The sequence below is a fragment of the Phoxinus phoxinus genome, assembly GCF_949152265.1.
Source record: "Phoxinus phoxinus genome assembly, chromosome: 2".
Classification (NCBI taxonomy): Eukaryota; Metazoa; Chordata; class Actinopteri; order Cypriniformes; family Leuciscidae; genus Phoxinus; species Phoxinus phoxinus.
Window position 1 is genome coordinate 37,298,304 of NC_136877.1, and position 15,009 is coordinate 37,313,312.

General features: G+C 41.1%; 1 long non-coding RNA gene across 1 annotated transcript in view; it reads right to left on the reverse strand.

Annotated features, from left to right (window-relative positions):
• Positions 1-6,967: 6,967 nt before the first annotated feature.
• The window catches only part of LOC306988470, a 148,961-nt gene continuing 140,919 nt past the window's right edge, over positions 6,968-15,009 (reverse strand). Inside the window, exon 3 of the long non-coding RNA XR_013795409.1 lies at positions 6,968-8,432. This is a non-coding gene — a long non-coding RNA (uncharacterized lncRNA). The remainder of the gene's footprint in view (positions 8,433-15,009) is intronic.

Consider the following 15,009-nt stretch of genomic DNA (forward strand, 5'->3'; position numbering starts at 1 on the left):
GTAAAAAGCCAAGGAGGCAGTTTAAGAAACTTACAGTCAAAGTTATACAAGAGTTCTTCGACTGTAAGGCCTGAAAGTTTGCTTTGTTTACGAAGCTCCCAACGCCCTCTTTCTCCTCGCCCCCCGCTGGCACTGTTTAGCTGTCTGCGAATCGGAGGCTCTGTGCTGATACACCCGTTTTGTGACAGGGGGTGCTCTACTTTGAATTAAAGGCCTCTGATTGATAAGGCGGTTGAAGGTAAATCTGCTCCCGCTAATTGTCTTTCAAATGCCCTCATTAATCAAAGCCGAGCTGGGGCTGTGACGGCCGGCCCTGTCAGCCGCTCCTCGTCTGGACGCTAACCTCCCAGCGTGATACCTGCCTCCTCCCGTCTCCCCTCACGGAGCCCAGCTCAGTGGAGGATCATGGGCTGTTGGTCACGCACCTGCCTTCAGCAGAGACAGGTGCTGACCGCCCCTCTGCCACCACGCTGGCCCCAGAGACCAATTTAACAAGCACTTAAAGATTCATGGCTTTGAGAAAGGGGAAAATGGGGGCAGCATATGATAACAGGAATAAACACGTTTAATTAGCTCCTTATATACATTATTTATTTATCTACCTGTGCTCTGATTAATTCATATACTGTTTGAGAGGGGCTTTTTTGGTATTCACAGCATCTGTTGGGATGCCTTTGTAGTACACTTTGCAGAGCGATCTCTTTCCCCCGATCGTGGTTTGGGGGGCTGGTTCTGCACCTCCTTTCCTGTCGTCCTGGGATGCGCGCGTCAGATGTGGGAAGAGCGCTGGGAAGGGGGGAGTCAGGGGGGATTTAGCAAATCAGCCCCACAATGAAATGGCTAGGTGGATTAGAGTTTAATGTATGCGGCGTGCCCAGCTTTACATAGGCTTGTTTGTGAATTTCCTGACAGGTAGCGACTCCCCCAGTTTTCTTTGAGAGCGGAGCATACATTTTCATGGGGCCGCTAATCAAAGTGAAGTAGTGGCAAACGACGGGTGCCACACAGATAGCCCAATCAAAGAGAGAGAGAGAGAGAGAGAGAGAGAGAGAGAGAGAGAGAGAGAGAGAGAGAGAGAGAGAGAGAGAGAGAGAGAGAGAGAGAAATTGAGAGAGAGACTTTACACATCTGTACACTGATGATGACACTCTTACCCGGACATCTGCATCATTTTGCTGCATTTACAGCATCCAATATATACCTTCACTTATGCTACAAAGTTGTCTGGGACTTCATGGAGGTTATAGGTAACAGTCCACCTCTATAAATATGGAAACATGCATACAGTTTTGACCAAACATCTTCCGTTTAATCAAGACACTGTTCTTTATCTCTACAATGTTTTCTCAATGTCAATGAATCCCAATCCTAACTTTTTGCATGAATCCCTGAGTGTCCTTGGTGCTGTCTGTGCAGACACGCTATCATGTGGTCAAGTGCTGCTCTCCAGCCCAGACTCTTGACAGAGGGGGAATCAGTGGAAAGGTGGGAGTTTTGCTGAGAGGGCTTGGAGTGACACACACACTCTTACCCACTCCCCTCTGTAATCCCTGACTCCTGAAGACCTCCAGACGCCCTCCTCTCATAATGACACGGCTATCAAACCCAATTGCTGTGGCTCAGACTCAAGGCAGTGCATTAAATGCCTTAGAGTTTGATTGCTTCTTCAGAATCAAGTGTCTGTGTACTCGCTGTCATTTCCGCAGACTTTACAGGCAGCAGTCATGGCCTAGTAGAGTTTGGAGTACTAAGGAAAGCTGGCCACTCTAACTCCCCCATCTAGCCTATGTGCATGATCAAAACCCACTTTACATTTATGTAAATCCTTCAAACAGGAAACCTTCACAATACTTGTTCAAATATGGGGCATTCTCATTCTTGATGGAGACTTAAGTTTTTTTTTTCATAATATAAATGTTTGTGTTATTGTAGTCAAAGTATCTTGATAGTGTCGGAGCCACAGGCAAGTCCTGGCTTATAGTCCTTTCCTGACCTGATCCTGTTCCTCTCTATCCCCTTTATACATATATATATATACATAAAATAAAATATTGCATGCAGCAAAGATTAAATCCTAAATTTAAAGGCCCCCTGAAATAATTTTTTTAGTTTTTTAGCTTTTAGTATGAATATTTTGCTATGAACACGCTGGTGTGTTCCAAAACAATGACACAATTGACATTTAGGAAATATAAGCATTCAAAACTTAGTCTCTCACTTCTGCTAAAATGGATCACAGATTTTTATGACATCCTCGCGAACTTCAGCTTCTCATCATATCTTCTGTTCAATCAAATGCTCTCTAGAATCTAAAGCATCCCGCCCCCTATGCTATAAATACCACCTGACCAAAGCAACCGTTGACACATCAGGGAACAATATGGGTTGGAGATGTGTGTTCGGTTGCTCAAACGCTCAAGTTTTATTCCGTTTTCCAACTGTACGTTGGTTGAGAATGAAATGGCTAGAATTTATTCACACCTCTACTACTGAATCCAACGTATCATCAGCGCTCGGATTCGCTTCCATGGTGCGGTCAAGTACGACTTGCAGTTTGTGAGGTAAACTAAACGCTATTGGCTATTTGAAAAGGGAGAGGAGCCAGTCAATATGTCCCGCCTTAGCTTCCTGTTTCAGTAGAAATTACGTCAACGCATCACACAAAGCTGCGCGTTCCAAGGCACTTCAGTGGGCCTTTAAGGACATTTTTGTAGACTTTTGTACAATAAACACTTTTGGTACTGTATTAGGTTGACAAAACAGTTGAAAGCAATTGACAACTTTAATCCACAATCATTTGAGTAAAAGCCTAACATTCTGCTAGTAGTCTATTATGTTTGGAAACATTGACAAGATAGAAGGGAAAAGAAGTTTTGTGGAGTTCATAAAGTTTTAAAACATTTGGGATGGTGAATGAAAAATTCTTCAACCAAGGATGAAAAAATTGTATCCGCTCAATGCAACTTGCCTCCTACCTGCACACTAAAACATTAGGCCAAAAAAGCTGGCATTTACACATTAGCTTTCAAACTCAAACTCACTTTACAAATTCCTGGCCTTTGTAAGTTCAGTACTTTCCTGTGTGTGCGCAAGATGGAGTGCAGTGTCAGTGTTTAGGCATGGGGTGAAAAACGGCCGTACTTACAGTGTAATCATGAACGCTGTCAGGCTCGTTCATGGTGTGTGTGTGTGTGTGTAGAGGGAGACTTATGGAGATGAAGCAGGGCCGATGGGAAGATCTCTCCACCTGGATATTTATTAACCATGCTGCTGACAGTAATGAGCACTGAACAGGTGGGCTGGGACACACAGATCACAAAGTTGGGGCATCGACGTGGAGGGGGGCAGCACGGAGACAATGGCAGATAGTGGAAATAAGTTCGACCCCTACGATGAGAAAGAGAGTCGAGAGTGAGCGTACACCCACACGCTTCAGCATTCACGGTCAAACTTAGAAACACAGGCGCGTAGCGCTGCCTGTTCGGCTTTGTTCTCCCTGCACACATACACATGAACACCTGGTGCAATTAGGCAAATGTGGCCATAGCTGTAGTGGAGGGGAATAATAACAGCAGTGTACCAAAAACATGCTATTTGTGTCTGACTATATTCATAATGCACGATGTATTTGAACAGACAACCCATATACGCATTTGAGCTGGAGAGATTGTGGATAACAAATGCTTGTGGTGCCTTGGCGTATATTTCAAATAGACTGTGAGCCATTTCTGGTGTGAAGCCTCCGTGTCAGTCCAATCAGACTATACAGAAGTCACGCAGCGACTCGAGAGCAAACGAGAGTCGGCGAATCGCCTCTGACACACCTAGAGGGGAAGATGTCATAAACACATTATCATTACCTACAAAACTGCCGAAGCCGACACACAGAGAAAAAACAAACAATAACAACAATAAAACAAATTCACTCTGCCGCTCAGGTGACAAGGCGACGTAACATTCATTCCTAGTAATGAGACTTCCAGAATATGGAACCTGGATGATGTATTAATCTGAGTCAGGACTTTCGTGATGGGATGTGGCTTGGGGACGAGCCCGAGAGCACTGATTTCGGTTTGGCGAGGAGCTGAGCTTGTCTTATTAAGACTTGACTGAGGCTAATCAGCTGTGTCACTTAATGCTGAACAGATGTGCACTACAAAGGAAATGATGGAGGCTTCCGCCAACCCGAGGTGCGTCTGCGGGGGAGGAGAAAGGGAACTAGAAGGAGAGCGCCAATGATTCTGATGTCTGATGAAGGCACCCTTAACAGAATCTTGACGTTTGGACCCAATGTGGGCTTAGAAGGCAAAGAGATGGAAGACCACGTAAGACAGCTGCTGTCACAACAGTCTCACCGATGAGTCAGATCTGGCGGTGAGTGACAGGCTGACACTGACAGGACTTGGCTAAATGACACAGGGAAGAATTTATCTAACAAATCCAAAGTCCCTCATGTACACAGTCCTATTTGATGTTATAATGTTAAATAGTCATTAGGAAAGTGGATGGTTGAGGTAAAACTACAGGTTTGTGGCCACTTCGGATATCCTTATCAGCTGAAAACCTCCAGTATGAATCATAGGTTGAAAAGCGCTGTTAATGAGGTAGACATGACCTGTTTTAATTACCCATCACTCAAAGCCATGGTTTCCTACCATGTTAGAGCCTACAATTTCTCTTTCCAGATCCAGTCCCTCTTGGGCTTTTCACACTGCAGTCAAACTCGGGTTTTCGTTTTTTGAACCCTGATTTTAAAGGCATAATTCACCAGTAAATACAAATTCTGTCATCTTTTACTCGCCCTCATGTCATTCCAAACCTGCGTGACTATTTCCTCTGTGGAACGCAAAAGAAGATTTTTGGGTTAACTAACCCTGTACTAAAGAAACGTTTCTCACTAGGAATTTTGATTTTGACGTGTTTAAACGCAAAAAAGTATTGTGTGAATGGCCCATTAAAATGTAATGCCAATTGATAAGCAACATCCAAACAATCATGAACTGAACATTGCTTGCTTCATTAAATATTCATGCAGCAGTTAAATCCTAAAAATCTTAATTTTAAGATTTCAGAAACATTTTCAGAACACGTAAATTTGAGTGAAGGGGAGAGAGTTTTTTTCTTCTTCTTACATTCATGCCCTGAAAAGTCAAGGACAAACTGTATGGTACAATTGGGAATATATAAGCCAAAAGATCGGTCCAACCCCACTATCTTTTCTTATGGACCAAAAAACGAAAGAAAACGAACATACAAAAAAATAACACTTTGATATTTTTTTCAAAACATCTTCTTTTGTGTTCTGCAGAAGAAATAGGCGAATCATGCAGGTTTGAAATGACATAAATGATGATAGAATGTACATTTTTGGGTGCACTATCACTTTATGTGAGAAAAGCCCTGAGTGCTACAGAAAGTATGCGTCCAATTGCAATGCTGCAGCTTCTCTGCTAACTCACCTGTCTGACTGTTAGAACAACTCCACAAGCTTCAGGCACAGGTCTGTGCTCTCATTGCCCATGAAGTCTGACTTATTCCCCATCAAGCCTTCAATAATGAATGACCCTGAGCAGATAGGAACCTGCCAAGTTTCTCTAACTGTACCGGAGCCTCTGTTAGAGCCCATAAGGGAAATCAAATACACTACACACACATGCTCACAAAAAACACGTAATGAGGGTCTACTGGGTGTTTGGACACTAATCCCGGACAACACTTAAAGTCAGGACCGTTAACAATGCTTTTAAATTAACACTGAAGGAATTACAACTTTTGGCTCGAAATACAGGCTATACTTTGCGATAAGGCTTTTGCTCGTGATGGAAACTAGAAACTGTTGGCACATGATTACAATCCTCTTAACACATTCATTTACGGTCACTACACGTATGATGTGTTCTCATATTTGGAGACAATTACTATGGCTGTGGAAATCTCAAGCACCAGATCAAGTCTTAGTACGTATTTCCAATAGTAAAATGGTAAAATAACTATCACAATATTCAAGGATTAAAGTTTGGTCATTCGCTGCAAAGTCAAGTCTTGCCTTCCGGAATTACATGCCCTTTTTTGTGAAAACGGCTTCTATTATTAGCGCTTTAGCTTATAGGCCAGTGTGCTGTGGCACAATACTACTCTTTTAATCTGATCTCTTTGCCTTTACACAAGGACTGTACATCTGCATTCTAAAGAAAACAGCAGCTAATATCAAACTGAAGATGACAAACCTAATCTGTTAAACTCCAGCGAAAGCTCCTCCTCAGCACCACAGATGGGTGGTATTAGCTGCCTCAGCTAGCGTGGAATGAATCTTTAAGCATGTGATATTGCTCAGATTAATTAGGTCTAAACTTTACATTAAACATAAATCTATATTAAAACAGCCAATGCCACGCATATATCATTCTGTCCACAATACCAGAGACACTTAAAGAGTCATAAAAGCAACGGGGAAGCCGAGAAACTAGTTAATGCTCCCTTAGTCCCTCCACTGTGCTCCATAATGCATGATGGACCCATCCAAAGCACTTAAAAACATATAGTGATTTGAGTGACAAAGATCTCATCTATTTTTCAGCCACACACACTTCAGCAGGCCACCGAAAGAGACTGAGTGAGTAATCACTCTAGAGCTGCAGTGATAATTAGAAATGTGTTGCCGGCCAATACTGCCTTGGATCCCTTCACAAATTAGCCTCATTTTCAGCTTCTGTGTATGTGAAAGTGAGAAAGAGGGAAAGAGAGAGAGGGAAAGAGGGAGAGAGAGAGAAAGCGCTCAGGTAATTTAGTTGAGTAACTCTCACTGAGTTCTACACTGTATGTGAACTGTCAGCACTGTATGATTTCATTGCCTCCTTTAAATCTGTATCTCATGCATTCATGCAAGTCTTACAAAATGAGAGAACATAGACAGAAGTGTCATGCTCATTTAAACTGTGCCCCATCATGTATCTCCTCCAATTCTTTTAGTCAGCTGAATGTTTAATGGCAATTCTATTTATTTATTTAGCATGAAAACCACTGGCTGTCAAATTCAGCAGACACAGTTTTTTCGGGAACTGATCCCATACCCCCTTGTACATTTAACGAAAATGATACCACTGAACCAACACATATAACACATTTACAGAAACGAATAAGTAGTTAAAAATATGTTTTATCTAGACTATATCAAGTGAGACCGAACCACTAGTGCACCCTAAAAAAAAAACATGATGACCATAAACTTAAGAAGAGGATTAATACAGAGGAGAATTAAGCTGAAATCTGTAATGCAGAGTAGAACATTTTCTCTAATTCTTTTCTAATGCTTTTCCCCATTTAATAGTTACAAGAAGTTTCTGATTTAAGAAAATGACCTATTGTTACAAAGGAACTAGTCATTTCTGCAATTGTCCTGATGATAGCTCAAATCCTGAGGCGCTCTGATCACACTGCCTCTTCCGCCAATTCCATTCGGTGCGATTCAAAGATGCATTATTAAAAATACTTTCATGCACTTTGCAGCATCTGCTGGAGCTTTCAGCATATAATCCAGTCATGTTATAGAATCGTATTGAGCAACTGTCAAATGAATTTGCCTAATGCAGCTTCAAAATGTTTTCTGTCACTAGTAATTGCCCACTTGCCAGCTGTTTGTCAACCTCCCTCTTTGTTGTGTCACGATGAGAGGGATTCAAGCTTTAAATTAGCGCTTTGCGTGCTGTTTGCCCATAAAATATTTTCTGACAGCGTGGCTCTGCATCGTTCTTGCTCTTGAAAAAGCTGCAGTCGGACAACAGTCTGATGCAGTCTTAAAAAAAAAACTTAACTTTTAAACCCCTTAAGTGTTTGATTTAGATAGTTTCCTCAGGGGTCATTCCTGGTGCATATGCAGACATTTTCGCTACAGAAAGAAGCAGTATCCTGCTTGGAACAGAATGTCTTCTCGCTCACACAAACACCCCCTCTATTGATTTCTTGGGTCTTTTAATTTAGAACTTTCACTTACTATTGGTCCACGCCCGGGAGGAGGAGGCCATCTGCATATTCAGCTGTTAGTGCAACAATCAGGTCCAATTAAAAATGCATAAGCTTCTTGACTGTTGCAGATAGGAGCCGTATTGGTCATTAGATAATAAGGATTGATAAAAGTTACAGGGCACAATGTTAAAAATGGTCAGATCGATCGGAGAGCACCTTAATAATGGAAGTGGGGGCCTGAGGGACGAGAGCCATGGATCATTTTGACAAAGGGGCCTCTGATGGCGGATGAGACAGAGCGGGGACAATTAATCCCTCCAAGCTTCCGCGTGGCAAATAAAGTAGTTGCAGCTCATTACTGGCTGACCTTCCTAAACAGCCTTGAGAGCACAGGTGACCTTCGGGAGCTGACGAGTTTAAACCTCTGGCTGAAGGTGTGGAGAGAGCATGATGTTGAACTCAGTGGAGGCCTGGAGTGAGAAAGAAGAGAACAGTAACGGAGAACCTGAGTGCAAAAAACTTGAACTGAACAAGGATACAAGAAACTGTCTGACCAGACAGCACCAAAAAGACACATGACAAGATTTTAAAATGACATACAACATATGACATAGCCAATATTTTCATATTGCTAATGCTTTTTAACACCTACATGTACTTGAATGTACAGTTTCTCTCGACTTTGCTATTTTTAAGGTTGAATAAAATGAACATCAATATCATGCTTAATTAAAAATGATATAAATATTTGAAATATTTACTGAATAAAATATTGTTATAAAAACTTATCGGAAACCATGAGATAATTGATTGTGATTATTCACAATTATTTTATTTTAACGAGTTTAAGGAATACAATTATTTTTTAATCAATCAAAATCAAAACAAACACAATTTTCACACAACAAAGGTTTGGTACAATAAACAAATCAACAAAGCCTTTGATGTAGCCCGTGTGGTGTACTCGTATCACTCAATAGTCCATTAATAAGTTTCTCAACAAAATATCATTGCAAAAATATAGCCAAAGATATCACATTTAGTAACACTCATGCACATATCGTCACATTACAAGGAACAAAGCAAAAGCGCTCACTCTGTGTGCATGACTTGAAAGCGCGTTTGGTGTGAGTAAATGTGAATGTTTGTGTGTGTGTCACTGAATTGAATGCAAGAAGGCCTCAGAGGAAGACTTTTGGGGAGCTTGAGGAGAAATGATTTTGGAGTACCTGAGGTAAGGCTTTATGAACAGGCAACGCTCTGCTGGTGTCTGAAGGTTCCAAAAACAGCCAATAATCCCTTTGGTTCGTTCCCTCTGTTGACTGTACCAACCCAAAACTAGTTCCCCACAGTTACTTGACTTGACTCAGCTTTCTCTTTTTTATATTTATTTATATTTTATTCATTTGTATGCAATTCTACAGTTATACTATCTTTACAAAATAAATGGGCAATTACTTAATTTTACAAAATAACATGTTGTCTTTATAATATGCCATCGTTGTACATCATCATATTTTGGGGTCAAAGTTTGACAACACCTGAGATAAAGAAGTGATGGAATGACACTCTCAGGGGGAGTAATGAGAAGGTGAGGTGACGAAAGGAGATACATGATGTGAGTTTATAGAGGGAACAGAAGTCATTATGCTACAACAAGAACTCGTTCAGCACGTCTTCATTTACCAAAGCCGTGATCACCTCTCTCAAAGCATCTTCCATACCAACTGCAGCCCGTTCACACAATCTGACTGATGAGCGAGCGCATATGCCTATCTTCCCAATTAATCTGGGCACCGAGCTGTGTTGTGAAAAGAGAGTGAGTACTATATCTCTCCCACCAAAACCTCCCCAGGGCGACAGTCTGGGGCACAAACAAGGCCAGTATCACTAAATTTGGATTTCATTGGGATCTGTGACTCATTGCAGAGACGTGGATCATACCAGATACAGGCTGGAGGAGCAATTGCCTGTATAAGCAAGCGTTTCTCTGTCCTTCTGTCAGAATACACACATACACACATACACACACGCTCCTGGCTCAGGTATCAGCATGCCTTGGTGTCGCGGGCTGTAGCACAGAGTAGCACCACACAGTGGCTGCACAGACGTTATTCAGAGGAAAGCCTATTATCTCCTGCAGGAGCCTCACTTTATTACACCATTATTTGGTGATCGTCTCTTCATGCTACAATGGCCAGAAACTTTAGATGCAATATAATGTGAAATTTGCAGGTTTTATGGCAATTCTATGTGCACCAGGGCATATTATTCTCTCCATTTCATACAATTAGATCTTTTGTGCTTAAATATTGTGCATGCAAAAATAAAAAAAAGTATCTGCAATGCATTAGCACTCCTCACGCTCTTAGCCATTAGCAAATGTCATTGTATCAACAATGAGAGATGTCAATTTCTGTCCACCAGAATTAGCATAAAACCTGTCGGTGATCTCATAAAAATCAATCACTATATAAATATAGGCACATTGGGAGAATGTGCAAGTGCTAATGACTCTTTTTGATTAGCATTAGGTTACAAGTCAGTGAAAGTGCTGAAATACTGAAGGTCAACCTGCCATTTTGACACAGGGGATGAATTTTTTTATTATTTTTTTATTTTTTTTGTGGGCGAAGGGATGTCATGATTTGAATTAAGATTGTCAGATTGGCTGTAAGCTTGAATCGGTGGGCACGAGTGTCTTGTGTGACCTTTTCAGGGAATTGTCATTTTCCGCCCCTGTGATGCCACCATGGCTCAGCGGCAGAGAGGGCCTGTTCCCCGCACTGTGTAATTTGTCCTGGGTGTTACTGTTCACACTGCTCTAGCTCTAGCGATTCAGCCACGCAGACCTCAATGTATCTGCAGAGCACCAGGCTGCGACTGCGGAATAACGAGAAAAGAGCCGGCGCTGGAGATACACTCCATGCTCCGCAGACGGCGGGAGAGGCTCTGCCAATGACTTTGGCTGCATCTCTGTTTATTTCTGATGCGTAGGGCTGTACATTCCCACAGAGTCAGTGGTATGCGTCGTTGTAGGAAAGTTAATTCAATGGTTTAACGATCAGAGAGTGCACATGGAACCCTTTATGACAAGACATGGTCACAGTATGTTGATACCGGAAAACCCGTACAAAGCCAGAGTGCTGTAAAGAAGCGCTAAGAAAAGTACAAGTACTTGAAGTTTGATAAAAGTGTTGCACGTGTGTGGTAAGTCTGAAACGTATTTGTTAAAAATGTAGCATTGCAAAAAGAGCTAGCTGATTAATTTCAAAGTTGGCCCATTTAAAACCCTACTGGCACACAAAACATTTAGGTAATGCGTCATGCTGGAAATCGGACCAGACCGAGCTTGTGCAAAGCCACTATGATTAATCAAATAATTTATTCTGTTGGCAAAAAAAGTATCCTTTCATGGCCAACATTATTCAATGATAAACCAGACTCGGGTTGTGGAGACAACATTTGCTTTGGGAAAAATCAAGGGGTCAATTTATAATATAAGCCATCAGGCTGATAATCACTCTTTGCTCATTATTAGAGGCCAAATGAATGTTAATTAAAAAACAGTCGAGGCTCAGAAGTTGCTGGTCCAACCTCTCTTCACATTAGCTGCCATATTATCATTGAATTCTTTTTTTTTTTAACACCTCCTGTGATCTTCAACTCTTTCTCACTCGTGGTGTTGGTTTCTCCTAAGTTAAGGCCTCTCGTGTCTCATTTTCTCACATTTAACACGGTTAAATGTGTACAGTAACGTACTGGGACTAATTAATTTCTGTTTGCTTTCCAACCTCTTTTTTCGTGAGATGAGTATTTAGAGTAAACTAGACGGAGCAAGAAAGTCTGTAATGTGGAGAACATTTATAGTGGCTCCACAGAGAGCAGGTCTTTGTATTTGTGCGTGTTTTTGGTAGTTTGGTCTGTGCCACATCAGTGCTGCCCGTTCACAATTGTCAAGAACATAATCATGTTGTGCTCCTTTTATCTTTGTGGCTTTATCTGCCTCTCTATTGGCTGATGGGAGAACTGAACCCGGACATTCTTGTGCGACTAGACCGTGCATGTGTGTGTCTGCGTGTGCGTGTGTGTGTGTAATTAAAAGCTGTCATCCAGAACCACAGTCCTCCTCTCCATTAAAACAACCCATCAGATGGCACTCAGATAAACTGCCAGGAGGGTAGTGTGTGCGATGCGTGTGTGTGTGTGTGTGTGTGTGTGTAGACAGAGGATATGGGCGTGTGCTTAAGAGCAGAGAAGAGAATCATATGGAATTTTACAATTTCATTTTTGATTCCTCTTAACAATTCCTTAACATCGGGTCAAATCCAAGTGATTCCTTCGAATTTGAGGAATATTTGGGAAACAGAAATGCAATTCTGTAGTAAATTCAAAACAACAAAGAACCAAAAAATTAGGTAACATTTAGTTAATTCTATTATTTTTACAAAATACCAGACAAAAATTGCGATATGAACAACCAGTCAGCAACTACACTCACAGGCCTTAAGTACATTTTTGTAAATTCATAAAAATAGGGCATATTTCATTTTTCACAGCAGTTTTACCTGTATTTTGAATTACGCATTGCGTGTTTTAAAGTTAAAGTAAATGCATGTAAACTTAGAGGGACAGTTCACCCAAAAATGAAAAGTAGTCCATGATTTACTCACCCTCAAGTCTTAGGTGTATATGACATTCTTCTTTCAGACGAATACAATCGGAGTCATATTAAGAAATGTCCTGGCTCTTCCAAGCTTTATAAAGCTTGCACAACTCCTACATCGTCAAGTGTTACTCTTTTGGCGTAAGTCGACTTGCATAGTCCGTCTGCCGGAAGCTAGTTATTTTAGTCGATAAAGTTTTAAATATGGATATTTTTCTTACATGAACACATCACTTCACTTCAGAAGGCCTTTATTAACCCCCCGGAGCCGTGTCGAGCACTTTAATCATGGATGGATGCACTTTGAAGGACTTCACTGCCATTGTAAAGCTTGGAAGAGCCAGGACATGTTTTAATATAATTTTGATTGTAATAGTCTGAAATAAGAATGTCATATACACATAGGATGACTTGAGGGCGAGTAATTCATGGGCTAATTAACATTTTTAGTTGAACTATCCCTTTAACGGATAATGTCCAGGCAGAAAATTACGAGTACTGTTACATTTTTCTGCTGACAATATAAAGTAGCATACGAGCTCTTCAAAGACTTGAAGTTTAGTCCGATTAATTGAGAAACTGCTCCAATTGACTCAAACATCTTTATGATTCACTATGATGACTTGAGGGCGAGTAAATTATTCAAAACAAGTACCTACTCAAGAGAGTATGCGATTTTGTGTTCGCATACTCGCATGTTCTTGATTCACTAAAAAGGAACCGGCTGTTAAGAGTTATTAGTTTGGGAACTAGTCGAGCCTTTCATTCGGGAATCGGACTTCAACGCTCACGCTGTATGTGTGATTCAGTAAAAAAGAAAAGGACTCAAAAAAGCAATTCTTTAGCTGAATCTGAAATCACCCCCTATATATACCCTTAAACAGGGCATTTATTGAAGGGACAGCAATTTGTAGTGGTGTCCAAAACCATAGTGGATGTAACTGAGTGCACTCATTCAATCCCACATTGCACTGCAATACTGAGTCTACAGCTGATGTACGCTCAATGGCTTTCCAAATTCGCTCACTCGTTTTCATTCACTCCTTCAAGGTAGGTAGTAGTGTTTGAGGGTTTAGTGGGCGATTTCAGCTTCAGCCTTTGAGAATCAGACTTCACTGGTTGCATTGTGCAGCGAACATTTCCAGTTCCCTCTGCATCAGCAAAAAAACGCACCTGTGAGAAACATAAAAAAACGAATGTCATACAATCAATTTGTTTCTGGTAATTTGGGGTTGACTGGGTTCCCAACCCTAGTTAACCGTGAAGAAAGTGACAAACAGATAGAAAGACAGAATTATTAAAATAAAGTATAACAATGTTTTTCAGTGCGTGTGAAACCACATGTTTGAATAAGTCTGACAAACCCTTCAACTTTTTATCATCTTAAAACTGGGTGTGAATACATGCATGAGTAAACAGCTAAAAACGTTGAAATTCACCAGTGGGTTTAAATATGATAAATGAAATGCACTCCTCAGAATGTGTCCTTGAGAAACATTTCTTATAATCCTCCTATCTGGTGATGTAGGTCATGAGCAGGTGGTATGTTTAGAGCGCCTAGAGAAGGATTTCCAATAATGTAGTAATTTCTTGTGCAGATGGAAGTAGTGATCCAAGTAAGTTTGGCTCAAAAAAAGATGGCACTTGATTTTTTTAACGACGTTGAGCATTTGTTCACGACAGAAGAGTTCCTGTATGCGCTTCTCCCGCCAACGGTCTTCCGCAGAGGGAGAAATCTTTGGAAATTAATTAGAGGCAAATCCCTTCTTGCTGTTGAAGTGTGGCATTTAAAGGCATTGTCCTTGTAGCTTGTGTAATGCCACCTTTCAACAACGGTTCTCTCATTCCCTTTTTGCTCCATCTCTCTCTCTTTCTGCATTGGTTGGATAATGCCCCCTAATCCGTCCTGGCAACTCCAGCCCCTGTTTTCGAGCAGAAGTCAGCTTCTAATTGCCTGGCATTATTAGGTACTTTACTTGTAAATTTGCAGAAGGGGAACATCGCTCTTCTGCATCCAAGCAGTAAATTATCCAATTTCACCTCATCTCCGACAAATGTTAGTTTCAAACGCCCCCGCAGCACCCTCCCGATCCGTTCACACCCTCACTACAAACGGCCTTTTAATTTCCCCTTCTTTCTCTCTCTCACAAGCTGATTGGTGCATTAAAAATTTAGAGCATTTCTAGTTATTTATTTAAAAAATAAAAGGAATCAATACAGACAGAGCTGATGGTAAATATTCTATGACAACAGAAGTATTGCATTTAGCCTCTCAATAGGGCAGTCTGACTGAAAGAGGATATCAATAATGCAGGATCACGGGATATATTACAACCAATGTCCATTATTAGGTTCGCTTTAAATATGAGGCAACTTCAGAC